General features: G+C 37.0%; 1 long non-coding RNA gene across 1 annotated transcript in view; it reads right to left on the reverse strand.

Moving 5' to 3' along the window:
• Positions 1-1,444: 1,444 nt before the first annotated feature.
• LOC103348683 (uncharacterized) overlaps positions 1,445-22,670 on the reverse strand; it is an 80,426-nt gene continuing 59,200 nt past the window's right edge. Inside the window, exons 4-5 of the long non-coding RNA XR_007920495.2 lie at positions 16,623-16,791; positions 1,445-1,790 (exon numbers count right to left, since the gene is read on the reverse strand). This is a non-coding gene — a long non-coding RNA (uncharacterized lncRNA). The remainder of the gene's footprint in view (positions 1,791-16,622; positions 16,792-22,670) is intronic.

The following is a 22,670-nucleotide window of genomic DNA, read 5'->3' on the forward strand; positions in this document are numbered from 1 at the left end:
ACAGGTAAATGAAAATATTTTTTGTGAAAAGTAGTTCAGAAGAGTTCCTTTAAACTGAAGTTTCATGGTGGCCCACGGTTTCATTCTCACGAAAACAAGGTATCTGCCTTGCAGATTTCAGGTAATTGACAATATTCTGGCTCCCAAGTTCAAAAGCCTCCTAGCTTCCCTGATTCTAATTGACATCTCAATGACTTCTACCCCTTTACTTTGTGCTGTTTGTTAATTCTTCCTCCCTATTTCTAACTATACCTGCCAATTGCATTGATAATTGTTCTTTTTCCTTTTGTTATCTCTTAAACAGAGGAATTATCTTTAATTTCTCTTTCATTCTTTGTGACTTATTTTTCTTGGATTATTTCAGAAGCCCCCTAGCTTAAATTATTATCTCAAAACAGAAATCCTCAGGTTTCTTCATTTTCGTATCCTCAATCTATATGACCTGGGCACATTTCACCCCACTGGATGTCTGGGCATAATATTTAGTATAATGTCTAAAAAGATACCAGCTGTTTCTTCCAAACCATGCTGCTCCCCAGAATCTATGTTCAAATTAAAATGCTTTCAATCCCACAAACAGAAAAGCAAATGGATGCATGTTTTTTCAGTGATTCTCCCCAATTCTGACAAATTATCTAACTTACCACTTCATCCTTGTTAACATTTCTGACAACTATGCTTTACCTCCATCCTCACTGTCACTAACTTTTTTTGTTGTTTGTATTAGAATTTCAGCATTAGACTTTAAATTAGTTTCTTCATTTCCAGGTTCTACAGCTGAGTCTGTCTATTCAGTGTTGTTATTCGAGGTTTACCCAGAATTGGCAGTCTTGGCGTCATCTGGGAACTTATTAGGGAGGTAAAATCTCAGGCACAACTTGAAAACTTCTGAACCAGAATTTGCATTTTAACAGGATCTCCAAGGGGTCAGTGCTCACATTAATGACCAAGAAGCTCTGTTGGGTATGACCATGCTACTTCTCTACTTTCTTAAAGATTTCTAAAAAGTCATAACCTTCACTATCATTGGGTGAGAGCACTGATTAAATTTTAAAAGCATTACACTTGCCCTCTTTGAACTGAGTTCCCATTAATCATCTGTGGAGACCCTACAGTTTGGTTTTCTCCCTGTTCCCTGAACCACGTTATATCTAGTCCCTGTGTTTGCTAATGTGGTTTCCTTGCTGCACATGTCCCCTGCTTACTTGGTTATATGAATCTAATCCCTTCTGAAAGACCAGTTCAAGATCTAATATTCAGAAACATATTTTTGTGGTTCCTATTGTATGAATAACAGAAAAAGTCATTATATTAATAATGTCTATAAAAACTTATTTTTATTGTTTTGTTTCTGTAAATTTCTATCCCATTTTTGAAATTATAAGTGAAGTTTTTATTAGTTGGAATCATAACATCTAGAAGAGATTTTTGTACATTTATGATTTTTTAAAATTTGTTTACTTATTTATTTGAAAGGCAGACTGAGAGAGAGAGGAAGAGACAGAAAGAGAGATCTTGCATCCACCAGTTTACTCCCCAAATGGCCACAATATCAGGGGATAATCCAGGCCAAAGCCAGGAGCCCAGAACTCCATCAAGGTCTCCCGTGTGGATAGCAGGGGCACAGCAGGGCCTGTCATCCACTGCTTTCCCAGGTGCAGTAATAAGGAGCTGGGTCAGAAGAAGAGCAGCCAACTGGGACTCAAACCAGCACTCTGAGATTGAAGGCCGGTGTGACAGGCAGTAGCTTAATCCTCCGTGCCACAACACCAGCTTGTGACCAATGATTTCTAAAATACAAAACAAAACAACTTCTAAAATGTTCTTTAAAGTAAATGTAACATTTATTTTTAATTTATAACATATATTTTTATGAGACTATAGAAAACTCTAACAGATGATGCCTATATACTTACTTACTTCTAATTTTCATGTAAGAAAAAATTAAATGTGGTGAAAATGCCAAAATATTTAAATGAATAAAATTTTAATTATATGATTATATGTATCATTAACTTCTATTACATATGTTTAAAATAATGCTGTGTAATAAAATAAATGTTTGGATATATTGCAAACATTCAAAAAGATAGCAATATCCTTAATAAATCTGCAGAGAATATATCTACATAAGCAGCCCAGGACATGATAGTGTCTCTAAAGGAAATTTCTTTTTCCTGAGAAGGTATGATATAAACACTACAGGATATCTAAAGAGTTCTATTTTAAAATAAGATTAATAGTGGTTACTAAGTACTAAATAAGGGGACATTATTTCCCTCTATTTCTTTCTATGTCCCTCTATTTCAAAAAAATTTTCCTTTGTTTCATGAATAATACCTAATAGTTGAAGTTTTTCATAATGAATTGCTTGAGTTTCTTATATTTCTGGTTATTAACCTCTTGTCAAATATATAGCTTGAAAATATTTGCTCTCTTTCTGTGTCTTTTCATTCTGCTCATTGTTTCCATTGCTGTGCAGAAACTCCACAAATTTGATAAAATATTATTTGTCTATTTTTCCCTTTATTTTCTGTGGTTGGGGGTCTGATCTATAAAATCCTTGCCCATGCCAATGTCCTGAAGTGTTTTCCCCTTTGATTTCAAGGTTTTGGGTCTTCTATTCAGGTCTTTAGTTTATCTTGAGTTGATTTTTATACATGGTAGGAGATAAAGGAGTCCAGCTTCATTTCTCTGCTGGCAAATAAAAATTTCCCAGTGCCATTTACTGAAAACACTCTCCTTTTTGTAATGCATACTCTTAACATTTTTGTCAATAAACAATTGGTCATAGATGCAAAGGAGTTACTTCCAGACTCCTATTCTCATTTTTGGTCCATGTATGGGTTTTTATGCCATTATCATGCTATTTTAGTTATTTTTCATTCTGCAATATATTTTGAAGTCAGTCTTATAATCTCTCCTGTTTTATTTCTTTTATTCAAGATTGCTTCAGCTATTTGGATTCTTTTGTGGTTCCATTCAAATTTTAGTACTGATTTTTCTACCGCAGTGAAAAATGTCACTGGTATCTTGATAGGTATTGCACTGAATCTTTAACAGACATCTTAATGATATTGATTCTTCCAATCCATCAACGTGAGGTGTCTTCCAATTTCTTTTGTCTTCTGATTTATTTCATCAATGATTCATAGTTTTCATTGTAGAAATATTTCACTTATGTTGTTTATGCCTATGTACTTTAGTTTATCTTTTTATTTTTGCAGAGCCTGGAAAGAGAAGTGTTCTCTCAATTTGTTTTTCAAATAATTCACTATTGGTATATAAAATACTACCAATTTTTGGACATTGACTTTGTATCCTGCAACTTTCCTGAATTTGTTGTTAATCCTAACAACTTTTTGGTGGAGTCTTTGGGTTTCCTGGGTGTAAGATTATGCCATCCTCAAATACTGATGATTTGACTTTCTCCTTTCTGGTTTGCATCCCTTTTATTTCCTTTTATTGGTTAATGGCTCTAGCTGGATTTCCAGTACAATATTGAATAAAAGTGGTGAAAATGGAGATCCTTGTCATGTTCCAGAGTTCAAATAAAAAGACTTAGTCTTTGGGACCGGCACCGTGGTTCACTTGGTTAATCCTCTGCCTGTGGTGCCGGCATCCCATATGGGCGCCGGGTTCTATTCCTGATTGTTCCTCTTCCAGTCCAGCTCTCTGTTGTGGCCCGGGAGGGCAGTGGAGGTTGGCCCAGGCATTTGGGCCCCTGCACCCTCATGGGAGACCAGGAAGAAGCACCTGGCTCCTGGCTTCAGATCAGCGCAGCGCTGGCGCTAGTGGCCATTTAGGGAGTGAACCAATGGAAGGAAGATCTTTCTCTCTGTCTCTCTCTCACTGTCTATAACTCTACCTGTCAAATAAAAAAAAAAAAAAAGACTTATGCTTTTTACCATTCAGTAGAATCACATATGATTGTTGTCTTTGATTCTGTTAATGTGGGTCATCATGCTTATTGATTTATATATATTGAAGCATCATTGCATTCCTCTAAGGATCTCAGTTCATCATAGTGAATAATCTTTTTAATGTGCTGTTGGATTTGGTTTGTAAGTATTTTTGTTAAGGAATTTTGTATCTATGTTCATTGAAACAATTAGCTTGTGGCTTTTCCTTTTTTTTATTGTTGTGTCTGATTTTGTCTTTGTCTGATTTTGTTAGCAACTTCATAGAATAAATTTGGAAGGATTCTGTACTCTTCTGTTTTTTGAAATAGTTTAAGAAGGACTGGTGTTAATTCTATTTTAAATTATTATTAGAATTCCACAGTGCAGCCATTTAGTCCTAGGATTTTCTTTGATTGGATAAGTAGCCTAAGAGAAATAAACACATTTCTAGATACATATGTGTTTCCAAGGTTGAGTCATGAAGAAAAAGAATACCTAATCAGACCAATAATAAGTAACAAGATCAAATCATTTTTATTTTTAACATTAAGAAGAAATAATAAAATATATTCCTTTCCTACAAAAGGATTTTACATTATAATAGCTCTTAAACAGCTATCTAACAAGTATTACAAAGTAATATATAATTTTCCAATTATTTTCAAAGTCATTATATATATTAAATGTCTTTGATACTTTTAATGTGTTCCTGTTTTAAGTTTTCATTATAAATTTTAAGGGATAAGAACAATTATAAAAAACATGTAATTATATATGACTTCTATAGCTTAAAAAGCTTTTTTCCTTGGAGTATTAATGTCCTAAAATTCATTTTTGTCTTTAATGAAACTAGATTTTCCTTACCTACAAATTTTTAGCATAAATTGCTGGTCTTTCTCCTGATATTTCAGGTTGAATGCAGGTCACACTAATATACCAGAAGTTGTAACTTTGTCAAGATAGCCAAAAGATGAACATAGCTCTGGACTGGAAATACTCATACGGCTAGTGATGAGCCTTCCAATGGTGCATCACATGCAAGCAGTTAACAGTTGGTCCAATGGATTCAAATCCAAATAAAAGTTTGAGTTAGACTCTTCAGTCCTGGAATTTAAGCCATGAATGTGCTAGATAAAATCATGTCAACCTTTGTGAACTTTCCTTTTATTGCTGGAGATCACAGCAGTGAAATCCTATGACCGTTTCCTTTGGTTATTAGGTGTTAGAGAACGATGGAGATGATATCAGGGTGGATATCACATGCCCAGGACATGATATTGTCTCTAAAGGAAATTTCTTTTTCCTGAGAAAATAAGATATAAATACTACAGGATGATCTGAGAAGTTCTATTTTAAAAAAGATTAATAGTGGTTACTAAGCACTGAATAAGGGAACATTATTTCCCCTTGCTTCAATAGGGAAGGCTTCATGAAGGAGTTCACATTTGATGCCAAACTTTTAAAAAGAGATTTCTAAAATTCACAAGAGTATAGGATAAAGTTATTACAAACAGAGGGAGAAAAATAAAATAAAATAAAATAGAGGAGAGCTAAAGGAAGAAATAGTATAATATGCATTCACATCTGTTGAATAGTGACCACTGACTAATACATAGGCCTGGTGAGGCTTAGAGGAAGTAATAATGGGGCAGAACTACACCTTACAGGGGTTTTGGGTGGCCTTGAACTTATGGTACATACCATGAAAAGCCTACAAGTGATTTCTAAATATACTTTTAAAACAATGTTATGGCTACTCTTTTCTTCATTTTGAATTACAACTATATAAAACGTTTTACCATAATAACTTATAGTTAGGGAAATTGGGTGCCAAACACCATGAATGACTCCTGCAAAATCAAAGAGCTGTTTTGATTTGTTATAACCAGAACTCACACACTGTTCTTACAGCTATTCTAGCTGTGCCAATAATTTCAGTACTAGAATGCAATCAACCTCTATTGAGAAGAAATCTGAGTCTTTGATTTGGATGATCATTTGTTTCAAAAGATTTATTTGGACCATTGTAACTTTCCCCCTATATTTCATTGTACTTCATTTAAAGTTGGTTTCAGCAAAATTGCTGTGAATGTAAAAGGCAGCCTCATCTCCTTCCTTCAGCTGTCCTCTAATATACTATTATCGTATTATAACATGTAGACTTTCTACCTTTTTGGTAAAACAAGATTTTGAAAACAAAACAAAATAGAAATATTAATTCTGGTCTCTCCTGGACCTGACTACACTGAGGCCTCAAAACAATAAGGTAGATACGGATGTCTATGTCTCATTTCCTAAGGATGTGATCTTTCCACTTTAGTGGTGATGCAAGGATAGAAGGGAAAACTTTAAAACAGATCACAGTGGCAAGTCACCTTTATTTCTGTCTACCTCATGTATCCACCGCAAGCCCTCTGGCTCACAAAACACAGGCCTCTCATTGGAATTCTGGCATGCTGGCTGTGATGTTATAGCACCTATGTTCCTGCTGCCAAGACGCATGATATATATGTAACTGTTACTTTTTCTATATAATCCTCAGGAATGTTAGGTATAGACTGGAGGAATGCGTGACTCGAGCAAAGAGACATGGACTACTCACCTGGCCTGGAGTGTGGACGGAAAGAGGGGATTTCAGGCATGTCCACTACCATGCCCTAAGTATGATGATCAGAGTCCCACGCCTTCTGTTCTTGCTCCATGACTTTAAAATAGGGATGGGCACTGTTGAGAATCCATTCTACCTTGGAATTCTACCAAAATTAGGGTTTGCCCCCTGTATTCCTTCTGGCTGCTTGAGAGAGAGAGATCTTTTGGTTGTCACAGTGTGATTTGAGAGCTTCTGTCCCTCTCTCTCTCTCTCTCTTTCTCTCTTTCAAGATTTTATTTATTTATTTGAGAGACAGAGTTACAGAGAGAGGAAGAGACAGAGAGAGAGGTCTTCCATCTACTGGTCCACTCCTTAAATGGCTGCAACTGTCGGGGCTGAGCCAATCCGAAGCCAGAGCCTGGAGATTCTTCTGGGTCTCCCACATGGGTTCAAGGGCCCAAGCACTTGGGTCATCTTCCATTGTTTTCCCAGGCCACAGCAGAGAGCTGGATCGGTAGTGGAGCAGGTGGGACACAAACTCGCACCCAAATGGGATGCCAGCAGCGCAGGTGGAGGCTTAGCCCACTATATCACAGGGCCAGCCCCAAGAGCATCTTTCTTGAGCCTGCTATTCTTTTACAACATCTTGTTAATAAATTTATATGGATAGGCCGGCGCTGCAGCTAAATAGGCTAATCCTCCACCTAGCGGCGCCAGCACACCAGGTTCTAGTCCCGGTCGGGGTGCCAGATTCTGTCCCGGTTGCCCCTCTTCCAGTCCGGCTCTCTGCTATGGCCCGGGAGTGCAGTGGAGGATGGCCCAAGTGCTTGGGCCCTGCACCCACATGGGAGACCAGGAGAAGCACCTGGCTCCTGCCATCGGATCAGCGCGGTGCGCCGGCCGCAGCACGCTGGCTGCAGCGCACCGGTCGCGGCGTCCATTGGAGGGTGAACCAACGGCAAAAAGGAAGACCTTTCTCTCTGTCTCTCTTTCTCACTATTCACTCTGCCTGTCAAAAAAATTTTATATGGATAGATATTAATGTAAGTGTATTAGCTCAAGAACTCTTTAGCTCATGTTCTTATTCTAAACATATTTTGCCACTTAGGATCAATGATTAAAATGATAGTAGCTGATTTTTAACAATAAAATTAAGAGGCTCTTATTTCTCCAACAAAGCATTGACAGTATTTTTCCACGTGTAAGCTGAGTAGCTTTATAAATTAGAAGCCACATGAATAATTTATTTTAATAAGAGACGCAAAGCACATTCAAGTTTATATGAGAAAAATTCAATTGAGTCAGTGCATCGAATATTACCTTTAAATCATCTTAAAATCTCCCCAAAGTGTGAAAATTAACATATTGAACCAGAAACGTAGAATGATTTGCTGGCATGAACTAGAATAGAATGTTAAGAACTGGAGTTAAATTTATGTCAAGGAAAATAAGAAGCCACTAAAAAGAAACATTATAAAGAAAATAACTAATAGACTTATAACTTCTTGAAGACTCACTGCAAGTCTTTCCAATAGGAACCATTTCTCCCCTAGCCACTTCACTTCAAACAGGTTGTACTACTAATCCATTCCAGTTGTTTTTCATGGGAATTTTCAGGGGAGGAAACATCCAATTTCCAGGTTAGCCTCTGACAGAGGGAAGTAGAAAAAGTTTCAAGGAGGAGAAGAAAATAAAGACAGACCTTGAAATTGGGTAGAGTTTCAGCAAAGAGGTACTGCAGACATTAGGAGCAGAGTGAGAAAAGGCATAGTTCCAAGGAAGCTTGCAGTGTGTTCAGGAACTGGGATCAAGCCCTGTTCCATGCTCATTGCCAGCAGATCAGTTCAAATGGACATCAAGGCTACCACCATAACTGATTGTGAATCTGCCTCTCCCTTCCAAAGAGCATTGGGTACAGTGAGATGAAAACAACCTTGGTATCTGATTGTGGAACTCATCTGTTTTCAAGAAAGCAAGAAACTGAGGCTGGAGCTGTGGCATAGTGGGCTAGGCCTCAGCCTGCTGCCCCGGCATCCCATATGGGCGCTGGTCAGTGTCCTGCCTTCTCCTCTTCTGATCCTGCTCCCTGCTTATGATCTAGGAAAACAGTGGAAGATAGTGCAAGTAATTGAGCTCCTGACTCCTGGCTTCAGATCAGCCCAGCTCTGGCCACTGCAACCATTTGGAGAGTGAACCAGTGGATGGAAGACCTTTGTCTTCCCTCTCTCTTTGTCTCTCCCTCTCTCTGTCTATAACTCTGCCTCTCAAATAAATAAATAAATCTAAAAAAAAAAGAAAAAGAAGAAGAAAAGAAAGAAAAAAGCAGGGAGCTTCTAGGATTGTCAGTTAAGTGGGTTGTGCAAGGGTACTTCAAAGAATTGACAAAAAATAATGCAGTTAAAAGGTAAGTTTAGTTTCATGTAAAACACTTTGAAATCTATACATAGTTTTTTCATAATATTGATTTTTCATGAAATTTTTGAAGACTATTTATACGCATTGCTTCTTAAATTTTGGCATCAAAATAAAGGCTTCTTTTGATTTCATTTTTCACAAATTTTTGAAGTATCCTCATATATAGACTTTGTATACTTGCTAAACTATAAACTCACTTAGAGGATAGGATTAAATGAATGAATAAAAAGACAGACAAAACTCATTAAAATATTTACTGGCAGTGGAATTTTTGGTGCACGTGAAACTCATGGTTAAAGCAGAGCATGGCTGTGAGATGAATGAAAGGTATTGCCAATGACACAAAGTATTAGGAGTGTATAAAATTTGTAGTAGACATACTGGTCAACCAACACATATTTTCATTCAAGATATAAATATTCATTAGTATTTAAAAGAGCTGTAAGTTAATAGTGATCTCACTTTTGTGGCTTAAGTTGTGATGATTTGGGAAAAAAATAAGGGTAAGAGAATAGAAATAGGCAAAATAAGGCAGACAGGTAAGAAGGAGATAGAGATGAGAAGCAAAGGTGTCTGGGGAAAGAAATACAAAGCAGGGAGGGGAAATGACACCACCTAAAAACCAAAGTAGAAATGTAGACAATGAAACAGGAAGAAAGTCATGAAGTTCTTTAGAGAAGGAAAGATATGTATTTTATATAAAAAGAAATAACTTTAAAGGAAATCATCAGAAAGCCAGCATTGTGGCCTAGTAGGTAAGGTTGCCAACTGTGAAATCAGCTTCCCATATTGGCACTAGGAAGTGAACCAGCAGATGGAAGACCTCTCTCTCTCTCTCTGTCTCTCTGTAACTATGCCTTTCAAAGAAATAAATAAATCTTTAAGAAAATAAGAGGAAAAAAAAACATAAAAAGCCAATGTGAGATATTAGACATGGTGAACAACAAAGAATCAAGGAAACATGGGTTCTAAATAGTAACTTACACTATTATGATTTCTATGCATAGAAAGTGCAAAAAAAAATGTTGGTTGAGTTCAATGCAGTAAGGGAAAAGCAAATGAACAATCCATAAAATCAGCTCAAACTTCTTAAGACAGAAACATGTAATTAAAAAGGGTAACATTTGCATTAAAATTAATTTTTCATTGGTAACTTTGAATGTTCAAAACCTGGAACAATGGTTCCAAAGTTGTGAGGGAAATGCCATGGAGTGGGATGCTATCTCTAGATATGTCTTCTTCATTTTTTAATGGAGAAAGAAAGCAGGTTTATATTGGCTCCTGGTTCTGAGCATACAAGAGGTGACATCAGTATCTGTGAAGCCTGTGGTGAGGGCCGGGTGCTTCTTCATACAAGGTGGAAAAGAGAAAGGGATGTAGGAAGAAGCTTTTAAAGAGCGAGAGGGGGTGTGCACAACTTTCCAAATATAACAACAGACTGTAATGAGCAACTCACCATCATAAACCTACATTAATCTCTTCATGAGAGCATCTAATTATTTTTTGGGGGGCGGACATTTAAAAATTCATATATAATAATTGTACATATTTATGAAATACAGTGTGATATTTTGATGCAATTTAAACAATTGTGTAATTGAGTGCAAAACACTCTACAGATATTCTCTGAATTCAGGGAATTACAAACAACTCATCATACAACTGCTAAATTGAAAGCACATTATTCAATCACTAACAAAATGATGGGAGGGAGAGACATGAGAATCTTTAGGAAAAATGAAACATGGTACAAGAATTCTGAAATAAAAATAATTTTGAAGTAAACTAAGATGTAGACACAGATTAAAACAACTGATAGATTGAATAAAAATAATAACAGTATCTTTTAAAGATAAATATACAGTATATTATCATTTTTCTATCATTGACCTACTGTGCAATAGAATCACCATTATATTCCATTCCACCATTATATGTTCCACAGAATTTACTCCCCAAATGACCACAATAGCAAGGGCTGGGCCAGGCCGAAGCCAGGAACCTGGAACTCCATCTGGGTCTCCCATGTGGGTAGCAGAAGCCTGAACACTTGGACCATCTTCTACTGTTTTCCCAGGTGCATTAGCAGGGGAGCTGGATCAGAAGTGGAGCAGCCAGCACTCAAATCAGTGTTCATATGGGATTCCGATGTCACATGCAGCACTTAACCCACTGTACCAAATGCTAGTCCCTCATTTAAAAATTTTTATTTATTTTCATTTTATTTGAAAGGCACAAAGAGAGAAGGAGAGAGTTAGACAGATATTTTCTATTCACTGATATTATTTCCCCAATGTCCACAATAGCTGGGGCCAGACCAGGTTAAAATTAAGAACTGGCAACTCAATCCAGGCCTCCCATGAGGATGGCAGGAACCCAAATTCTTGAGTCATTACCTCTTCTTCCCATGGGACACATCAACAGGAGGCTGGAATCAGAAGCAGAATACAGGCTCAAACCCAGTCACTCAGACATTGGATGAAAGTGTCCCAAGTAGCATCATACCACTGTGCCGCACTCTGTAGAATATTTCAAAATCAGATAGTGAAACGCCTCCTGCTTTGTTGTGTTGACTCAAGATTGCTTTGACTATTTGAGGTCTTTTCTGGTTTCACACTAACTTTGGTAGTGTTTTTTCCAGCTCTGTGAAAAATGCCATTGGTGTTTTAATAGGAATTGTGTTGAATCTATAAATTGCTTTGGGTAATGTGTACATAATGATATTGGTACTTCCAATCCATGAGCACAGGATGCCTTTCCATTTCTTTCAACCCTCTTCAATCTCTTTCATCAGTGTTTTAAAATTTACACTTTGGTTATATTTATACTTATGTGGGTTTTTCTTTTTTTGAGCTATTTTAAGAGGAGTTACTTTCCTTAATTGGTTTTCAGATAATTGGCTTTTAACAACATTACTGATTTCTCACACATTGAGTTTGTATCTTGTAACTTTGCTCAATTATTTTATTAGTCCTAATTATTTATTAGGTTCTTGGTGAGTGAACTCTGGAGTTTTCTAGGTATAAAATCATGTCATCTGCAAACAGCAACAATTTGACTTCTTCCATCTTAACCTGTATATTCTTTGTTTTATGTGCCTAATTGGTCTGGCTAGGATTTAAAATACTATATTAAATAAAAGTGGAGAAAAATGGGCATCTTTTTTGTTTGCTGGTTTGACAGATAGAGTTAGACAGTGAGAGGGAGAGACAGAGAGAAAGGTCTTCCTTCCTTTGGTTCACCCCCGAAATGGCCGCTATGGCCGGAACTACACTGATCCGAAGCCAGGAGCCAGATGCTTCCTCCTGGTCTCCCATTGGGGTGCAGGGCCCAACCACTTGGGCTATCCTGCACTGCCTTCACAGGCCACAGCAGAGAGCTGGACTGGAAGAGGAGCAACCAGGACTAGAACCCGGCGTGGGGAAAATGGGCATCTTAATCCTGTTCCAGATCTTAGAAATCCTTCAGGTTTTCCCCATTTGGCATGATGCTAACTGTTGACTTGTTAAATATACTTTTATGTTGAGATAAGTTCCTTCTACACCTACTTTTCCCAGAGTCTTTGTTATAAAGGGATACTAGATTTTATCAAACGTCTTTTCTGCATCTACTGACATAATTGTATACTTTTTGTCATTCATTCTGTTGATTTGATGTATTACAATTATTGATTTGTGTGTAGATCTATTCTAGAATCCCTGGTATGGATCCTACTTATATAATTGGTCTGGAAAATCTAACAATCTGTGGTGTCAGTTGCAATGTCTCAGTTTGTGTCCCTGATATTGTTTGAGTCTTTTCTTATTTTCTTTGATGGTTTAACTTTGGGTTTGACAATTTTGCTTGAAAAAATGAGGTCCATGTTTCACTTATTTTTATATTGTGTCTTTTAGCCTCCGTGTCATTTGATTTGTTCTTATTATAGTTTCTTGAGATGTAGTTGGTCATTTGAAATGTTTTGGCTTTGTTGATGTGAACATTGATTGCTACAACTTCCCTTTTAGTACTGTTTTTGTTGTATTCAGCTTGTTGTTTTCTCATTTGCATTAGTTGCAAGAAATTTTCAAATTTCTTTCTTTATTTTTACATAATCCATTGGTTGCTCAGGAGTAAGTTGCTTAATTTCTGCTTATTCATTTAGTGTCCAAAGTTTTTCTTGTTACTGATATCTAATTTTATCACACTATGCTCAGAAAAGATAGTTAACATAATTTATACTTTTCAAAACTTACTGAGATTTGTTTTGTGAGCCACTGTGTGTTCTGTCCTGGAGAGTGTTGCATGTGCTGTTGAGAAGAAGGGTATTCTGCAGCTGTTGGATGGCTGTTCTGTAGATGTCTGTTAGGCCCAGCTAACCTAGGGTGCAGTTTAACTCTGCTGTTTCTTCATGATATTCTGTCTGTTTGAACTATTTATTTCTGAAAGTGAGATGTTAAATCTCCTATTTTCATGTTGGAGTTAGACTTCCCCTTTAGTCCTATAAATATTTGCTTTAATATATGGGTGCTTTGATATTGGGTGCACATAAATTTACAATTACTATTTTCTTTTGCTGGATTGAACCCTTTACCTTTACATAATGAGATCTGTAGTCTCTTTTTACTATACTTTAAAAATCTGTTTTATCTGATTGATGTGTGAGTACTTGTGATTTCTTTTGTGTTTAGTTGCCTGCAAAATCTTGCATCATTTCACTTTCAGTCTATGTGTATCTTTTAGGTGAAATGAGTTTCTTGCAAGCTACATGAAGTTGAGTCTTCTTTTTTAATCCATTCATCCACTGTATAACATAACTTTTAATTAGAGAATGTAATCATTTGCACTTAAGGTAACTATTCATATTACTGTCATTACTACTTGTTTTCTTGTTTTAGTTTTGGTTTTGGTTTTAGTTTTTCCTTTCTCACTCTCAAAATATTCCTTTGCGATTAAGTGATTTACTCTACTAGTATGTTTTGACACTTTGTTTATAGTTTTTTATATTTTCTAGATTTTCGCTTTGTAACCATAAAACAAACCATAAGGCCTACAAATAAAATTTTCTGGTTGTTATAAGCTATTTTGAAGTGAAAGCAACTTGATATTGATTTTAATGATAGGAGAAGAAACCAAAAAAGAAAAGAATGGGAAGTACTAAAAAAGAACTCTACATTTGCACTCCTTTTCTATCCATATTTTGAATTTTGAGGTCTCATTTCACATCTTTCTAAACTGACTGTCTCATCACATTTTTGAAGTTATTTGTACTTTAATTTTTGTTTTTTAATCTTCATACTGAAAATAAGAATAATTTGGGCAGCATGTTTATAATATCAGAACATTCTGAACTTGGCTGTATAACTATTCTTACTAATGAATTTTCTACCGTGTGATATTTTCTTCTTGTTAGTTGCTTCTTTCAGCTTGAATAACTCCTTTTAGCATTTCTTATAAGGCTTGCCTGGTGATGATACGTTCTCTCAGCTTTTTTTCTGTCTGGAGTATATTTCTCTTTCAGATCTCAAGAATAGCTCATTTGGTATAGTACTCTCACCACCCTTCCATAAAAGTCTCATCTAACACCATCTTGGAATTTACAAGGTTTCTGCTCAGAAGTCTGAAGTCAAGCAAGTTGGGATCCCTTTTCATGTTGTTTCCTTCCTCTTGCAGCTTGAGAATCCTCTATCTTTAACCTTGGAGAGCTCGGTCCTACTAAGTCTCAGGGTAGACTTGGTTGAGTTGAACCCCACTGGTTATCTATGACTTTCGTATACCTGGAGAATTATATCTTTTCCTACAATTGAGAAATTGTCTGTCATTATCTCCTTGAACTACTTTCAAACATTTTGGCATTCTCAAGTCCTACTTGATCCACAATGACTCAGATATTGGCCCTTTTTCAAGCAATCCTAAAGTTCCTGCAAGCTTTCTATATTTCTCTGGATTCTTTATTCTTCTCCCAACTGTGTATTTTCAAATAACCTATCTCCTAGAAAGAATCATTGCTTCTTTGTTCTGTGTTGATTTATTTTTCTATTTGTATCACTTATCCCAATTTTAATTTTGCTTGGTGTCTTCTTCAGTTGAAGAATTTGTTAGATTTTTTTTTAAATTACTTCTATCTGGGCCAAATAAATCTCTGTCAAGTAATAAATCATTTTAATGCATTCTGTAGACATTTGTTGAGCTTCCTTAAGTGGTAATTTTGATTCTTTATCCAAGCATTTGAAAATGTTGTAACTTAGTTGGTTGTTTTGTAACCCCTTATTTTGTTCATTAGGTAAGGTCATGGTTTCTCTAAGGTTCTTGGAACTTCCTGGCACACAGTCACCTTTGTGCATTGAAGGATTACAGTCTTCATAATCTTTATCTGTGGCCTTCCTACCAGAAATTCTAAGTGTTTTTTTTTTTTCTCTGAGCCTATAGATACTTATGTTATTTTAGCACAAGATAGTGCCCCTAAGTAGAAGTTTGTTTCAAAATGCTACTGATGTGTTGTCACTGTTTTAGTTTAAGAGGATGCCCCAAGCCCAGATTTATCCCAAATAAGCCCAGATGTATTGTTCAGAATGAACTAGGGAAATGTATTAAAATCCTATCCCTGCAAGCTTATTTCTGGGACCAGGACTAGATGCCCATTCCTGGGGCTAGGACTAGATGCCATAAAGAAGATAATGCGCAGAGCCTGCAGCCCACCAAAACCAGTGCAGAATGAGTATAGTTGTGATCTGCCTGCTGCAGATGCAGACTCACAGCCAGGGTCCACTGCAAACAGCCACAGGTTATGCTTGCTTCGATGTAAGTCCGGTCAACTGAAGCTTCAGGATCCCATTTGGCACCAGAGAAAGTCAACAGCCTCAGACTGCAGGCACTGGCCTGGGAATGGGGACTGTTAGGAACTGCCATTGTTGGTTTTATCCAGCCCAGCCCCAAGTCCCAATACCCAATCCTGTGCAAAAAGGGTGATAAAAGCAGCTTCTTGGCCACCCAGACTAGAACTCAGCTAGGTCACACCTAGGTTTCACACTCACCAGGTCCTGTGCCATCTAAGGGGTGCACAGGAGGCTGCTGATGAGGCACACTAAAAACGAGTTTGTCAACCAGAGTTCAGATCTCAAAATCCTAGCCAAGTCTGCAGGCTCCACCCACAGGCGCTGGCTTATAGTATCAGAGCATTCTGAATATGACTATACAGTGATTCTTGCCAATTAATTTTCTACCTTCTGATATTTCGGGGCCTTCCCAACAAGATAAGCAGTGATACACATACAACTCTGTCTGTGAGCACCGGGCAAGGGTAGAGGGCTTTGTACTTTTTCACATGTGGGATCTTACAGTCGTGGGCCTGGCTCTGAGTTCCATGGTAAGGTCCTAAGTTCTCTTACTGTCCTGTTCTCCAGTGACTAGATTCTTTCTCTGCGGTCTACCAGAGGTTGAGACAGGTGGTAGGGTCAGTCCCTTACTTACCTGGCTAGGGAAGATCCAAAGACTCAGTCTACAGGTACAGACCTGGGGCCCTGTTTGGCACTGGTTTGCATCATGGTGAGCCTGGTACTGGGTTTCAAGTGTAAGGTCTGGACTTAATTCCCTTTTCCTCTCCAAGGTGGAGGCCAGGCATCACTCTCTATGCTGTGCTACTTGGAGCTCCAGAGAGGTGATGCAGGCAACTCTTTTCTGCTTACATCAACACATCTTTTCTTATTGTTATACTAAAACCAGGCACTGTGGCCTCTTACCTGGCCTTCATTGTTCTTGTGAAGGTGAGACTTGGTGCTTCAATAATGATTCAAATTGGTTCTCTGAAGAGACAACCACTGGAGCATCTTACTCAGCCACTATCGTTCTCTGCTTCCCTAACTGTGTTAGTGCTGGCCAGATTATATTTGGAGTAATTCAGAGGTCATGCTATTGAAACACAACAAAGAGAAATATTATTTTGAAATGCAGCTGAGACTTGGAGTTAATGAGTCTATAACAGCATAATAGTAGTAATAAGGTTCATTAATTTTCCACTTTTAATTCCATCCACAGAGCACAGAAGACTCATTTATGATCTTCTCATCACATAGTGAAATGTAAATTTGTTTAGTCTTGACTATGTCAAACTAAGCTATTTTGGACAAAAGGTTGATAGGTACAATAAAGAGGGGGAAAAACCAGAAAGATTAGGAATAAGGTTATGTTATAGAAGAGAATTTAGCTGGTTATGATAATTAGCAAAATAATAACAAGATGTGTATGTACACTATAAAAAGATACACAGCTCAGCAATAATGTTAATGATTATCAAGCTATATAATGTGGAGAGAAGAGGATATTGGAAAGTGGAAGACTATCTAAAAGATACTATTCCCCAAACTCCATAGTGGAAAGTTACTGAGTGATATTTAAATCCCTTAAATGAAGAAATTAGAGAATATGTATGGGAGTAGTCTAAAAAAAAGGAATGATTAAATTGGGTTTGTCTGTTTATATTGGAGAAGGAGTTAGATGGTGGCAGAAATGCCATGAATATAATTTTTCTTATAATATTTTGCATACTACAAGAATCTATAAAATATCATAACTTTTATTAAAGTATTTAGAATTCATATGAAAAATAATATCAGGTAGGAGTGTAAATACTACAGTCATTATGGAAAACAGTATGGCAATTTCTCAAAAAATTAAGCATAGAATATATAATCCCCAGTCACACTACTGGGTATATTCCCAAAGGAAATGAAAGAAACATATCAGAAAGATACCTGCAGTTCCATTTTTTTTTTTTTTGCAGCACTATTCACAATAACCAGGATAGCGAATCAACCAATAGCTATTAACAAGACTAATAGATAAAGAAAACTATGGAATACTATTCAACCATAAATAGTATGAAATCCTGCCATTTGTGGTAATGAGGACAGACCTAGGAGACATGATGTTAATTGAAATAAATCAGGCACAGAAAGACAAGTACTGCATTATCTCACTCTAAGTGAAATCTAAAAATGTTGACCTTAGAGAAGTTTAGAGTAGAATAGTGGTTTCTCAAGAGTGCAGAGGACTAAAAGGAAGGGGGGAGAGAAGTGGGTCAATGTGTACATTATGGTTGAACAGGAAGGACATCAGGGTGAATACAGTTAACTATAATGCATTGCATATCTCAGATGAAGTGAGGATTCTGAATATACTCGCCATAAAGAAACGATGAAAGTTTGAGGTTACAGACATATTAATTATCCTGAAAGAACCATTGCTTGATGTGACAATTATACACTATATATCTGAATCAAACCATTGCATTACACATCATAAATATGCACAAACATTATGTGTCAATAAATTTTAATTATTTAAAAATTACTTTTAAATGTCTCTGTCATATAATATACTTAACAACTAAATACCAGTGGCAGGTATTTTACTTAACATAAGATGTAACTTTTGGCATAATGGGTTAAATTGCTGCCTGCAATGCCAGCATCCCACATGTGTGCCTGTTAGGGTACCCATTGCTCCAGTTCTGATCCAGCTCCCTGATAATGTGCCAGGGAAAGCACCAGAAGATAACCCAAGTGCTTGGGCCGCTGCTATCACATAGGAGATTTGGGTGGAGTTCCAGGCCCCTGACTTCAGCCTGGCCCAGCCCTGGCTTTTGCAGCCATCTGGGGAGTGAACCTGCAGGTGGAAGATCTCTGTCTCTCTTTCTGTATATCTCTCTCTCTCTCTCAAACTCTGCCTTTCAAATAAATAAATAGATCTTTTTTAAAAAAATGACTTGGGGTCACGTACATGCCTGTATCCCATCAGAGTGCCTGGGTTCAAGTCCTGGCTCCACTTGCTACCCTAGTTTTCTGATGATGTACACCCTGGGAGGCATTAGGTGATGGATCCAGTACTTCATTCTCTTCCACCCATGTAGAAGACCTGGACTGAGTTTCTGGCTCCTGGCTTCAGCCTGTCCCAGATCTTGTTGCTGTGAACATTTGAGGAATAAGCAGCAAATGGAAGGGTTCTGTTTCTCTTTCTCTCTTTGAATGAATGAATGAATGAATAAATAAATTAAGTTACCACTTGGGATACCTGTAATTCATATCTAAGCATTTGAGTTTGAGCACTGCCTCCACTTCCAATTCCAGCTTTCTACTAATGTGCACACTGAGGTCATAGGTGATGACTCAATTGCTTGAGTCCTTGCCACCCCTATGGGAGACCTGAATTGGGTCTCCAACTCCTGACTTTGGCCTGGTTCTGGCTTGCTCCACCACAACTGTTGGAAACATTTGGAGAATGAATCAGTAGATGGTAAGATGTCTCTTCTTCTCTGTCTCTCTGCTTTTCAAATTACAAAAATCAAAATCATAACACTGAGTATAGTGAGCAGGGTCATCATTATGGCACAGTTGGTTAAGCTGCCACCTATGATGTCAGCAAACCATATGAGTGCCTATTTGAGCCCCAGCTGCTCCACTTACAATCCAGCTCCCTATTAATGCATCTGGGCCTACCACAGAAAATGGCCCTAGTTGGCCTCTTGGACACCTATAGTGGAGGTTCAAATGGAGTTCCATGTTCCTGGGTTCAGCCTGGCCCAGCCCTGGCCGTTGTGCCCATTCAGAGAGTGAACCACTGAGTAGAAGATCTCTCTCTTTTTACGTCTCTCCCTCCATATCTGTCACAATGCCTTTCAAATAAATAAAATAAATATTTTAAAAATCATCAATTTTTGTAGTTTTTGCAGTTCTTCATTATTCTACCCAATAAATATAAAGAATCAATGCAAACTGCAAACTCTTTTAACATATTTAGTTTTCAATGTCACTTAAATATTTCCTTGAAGTTAGAAATGAAAGAAAACTCCAATTTTCATTCATTTTGTCAGCTCAGTGTCCTTTATTCAATAGTTTTCTTCATTTATTTGATATTAGTATACAGAATCCCTGTGCTAATATCTAAAAAGAAAAGAATGAAAGCCCCAAATTTCCTCATTATGAAGTATGGTATATAGAAAACCAGAAGACTGTGATTGTCCCCATTGTTTTTCAAATATATTTTGAGTTCTCACTCCTCTGCTTGTACTTGTGATGTACTTTTTCCATATGTGCAAAAATATGAAATGTGAGAAGTTGGTATACACACACACACATGCACAAATTCCTAAGATGAACTTGTTTTTAATTCAGCAGTTCCATAACTTCGCAGAGTACTTGTTTAAAACCTATCTTTCTTTTTTCTGCTTAGATTTCAAATGCTATTTTAAAAGTGGCAAACATAAAGAAATGTAGCCATACTGTCCCCTCAGATGGATTTTCAATTGAACTCTTCACAGTTGCATCTGGCTACTAAGATGGCCTATTTGATGGTAACACCTAACTTGTTATATGGTAATATTCATTATATATTTTAACATTCTGTAAATACATATGCATTATTTAATAGAAAACATGATCATCATTAACGTATCAGAAATTTTAAAAAAGGATATATAAGAAAACCAAATTAAGCATCCTCAATTTTATTTTATTTTTAAGATTTATTTATTTGAGAGGCAGAGGCAGAGCGAGAGAGAAAGAGAGAGAGAGAGAGACTAAGAGTCTTCTGTCTACTGGTTCACTCCTCAGATGGCTGCAATGACTGAAGCTGAGCCAATCTGAAGTCAGGAGCCAGGAGCTTTTTCCGGGTCTTTTGGTGTGTGGGCCCAAGGACTTGGGCCATCTTTCACTGCTTTCCCAGACTATAGCAGAGAGCTATATCAGAAGTGGAGCAGCCAGGACTCGAAATGGTGCCTATATGGGATGCCAGCACTACAGGCAGCAGCTTTATCCGCTATACCATGGCACTGGCCCCCAGCATCCTCAATTTTAATGAGCCTCTACATATTTCCTTGTTACAACATAGTAGGCTTGTGGGGAAATGTGTTCCAACTGAGTTTATTATTCAGAAACATGTAAGAGAAAACATGTTTTTATTCATACTTTTTCACAAACAGCCTCGAGATATTATAATAACATAACAATATGTGAGCTTAAATATTGCAAAATATGCTGGATTGCTGGTAGAGGAATATGTTTAATAAAATCTCTCTTCTGTGCAATACATTACCACCCCCCGCCACCCCGGGATACCAGCTGGGGTGTAAAGCAATGCCTTCGCCTTTGTTACCAAATTACAGGATTCCTCCCAATACTGTGAACTTTTTTGTTTAACACATAGTAATCGCAGCTCTAGATGTTGTTCAAGAAATGCCCATCAAACACCCTAATGATGGTTTATTGTTTTCTTTCAATCCTTCTAAAATAGTTCACAATTTAGCCAGTTCTGGCAATTTCCAAGCCCCATTTCAGGGAGATGTGCCTGCCTTGCTCCTGCAGAGCTGCCTGCCAAAGATGGGCCTTGGCTTTGAGCCAAGTGCTTCTCTCGGGTGTCTTCCCCCTACTTCCGATATGCCTACTGAGCACTGAGCACTGCGAATCCAAAGGCAATAGACCTGGAAAAGTACCATTCAGGTGGATGCTGTCCAAACAAGGTAAAAAACACACTGCTGTTTTTTAACTAAGGAGATGAAGCAGATTTATGACGTGTACATCAAACACATGCAGCATACACTAAAATGCAAAGGATATGTATGAGAACGTAAGCTCCCAAACTGAAGGTTTTTTTTTTTTTAAAACTGAAAGTTTAAAAATAAAGAAATGAAAATGTAGGAGGAAGTAATTTTGATTAATAAAGAGATAGACATATTTGTGGAAGCATTGCTACAATGTATGAGCTTGGTAAGCTTGAAATGTTAGGCATTTAATAAAAACAAGTGTTTTGTTTATCTCACAAGATCTAATGACCCTCTGTTTATCTGACTACTGATGCTCTGATGAGAGTTGATTAAAATCAAAATCTTTTGTAGAAGAATAAACCATTTCTAGATATTAGAAATATTTTAAAGGGCTGGCGCTGTGGTGTAGCAGGTTAAAACCCAGCCTGCATCCCATATAGGCACTGGTTCAAGTCCTGACTGCTCTTCTTCCGACTCAGCTCCCTGCTAATATGCCTGAAAAAGCAGAGGGAGATGGCCCAACTGCTTGGGCTCCTGCAACCACATGGGAGACCTGGAAGAAGCCTCACTCCTGGCTTCCGATCAGCTCAGTTCTAGCTACTGTGGCCATTTGGGGAGTGAACCAGCAGATGGAAGGCTTTTCTCTCTGTGTCTCGAACTTTCTCTGTAATTCTGTCTTTAAAATAAGTAAAATAAAAAAGAAGTATTTTAAACAATTTATTCTAGATATAATGTTCTAGAAAAATTATTTTCAGGTATTATTTTAAATATTTTTCTAAAGTATTAAACTGTATCTTGTAATTTAACATAGAGATGAAATAGAATATTGGTACTGTTCAAAGAAATAATTAGCTCAAAGGATTTCAACACAAAATCTTTGTTATAAATCACCCATAAGACATCCTTTCAAATTGCTGTCAGAAATGAAATGGACTATGAATTTAGTATGCAATGGTATTTCTTCTAATACCATGTATTATACATGTGGATTAAAATGTAATTTTGTGTTTTGCTATATCATAATCATGACACCCATGTTTTATCAACAAAGATTAAGCAATTAGTATATTTATTTTACAAAAAAAACTTCAATACTATTTGATTTTTCCAACAACTAGGTAAAATATTACAGATAACCTCTATAATTTTGAAATCCAGTTTTTGGAGTATATTTTATTATCAGAAATGTTTGAATGGCTTTTCTCTAATTAAATAAGAGACCAACTAGAAATGTGAGTTTATGATCTAAAGA

The sequence above is a fragment of the Oryctolagus cuniculus genome, chromosome 3, assembly GCF_964237555.1.
Source record: "Oryctolagus cuniculus chromosome 3, mOryCun1.1, whole genome shotgun sequence".
In the NCBI taxonomy this organism is placed as follows: Eukaryota; Metazoa; Chordata; class Mammalia; order Lagomorpha; family Leporidae; genus Oryctolagus; species Oryctolagus cuniculus.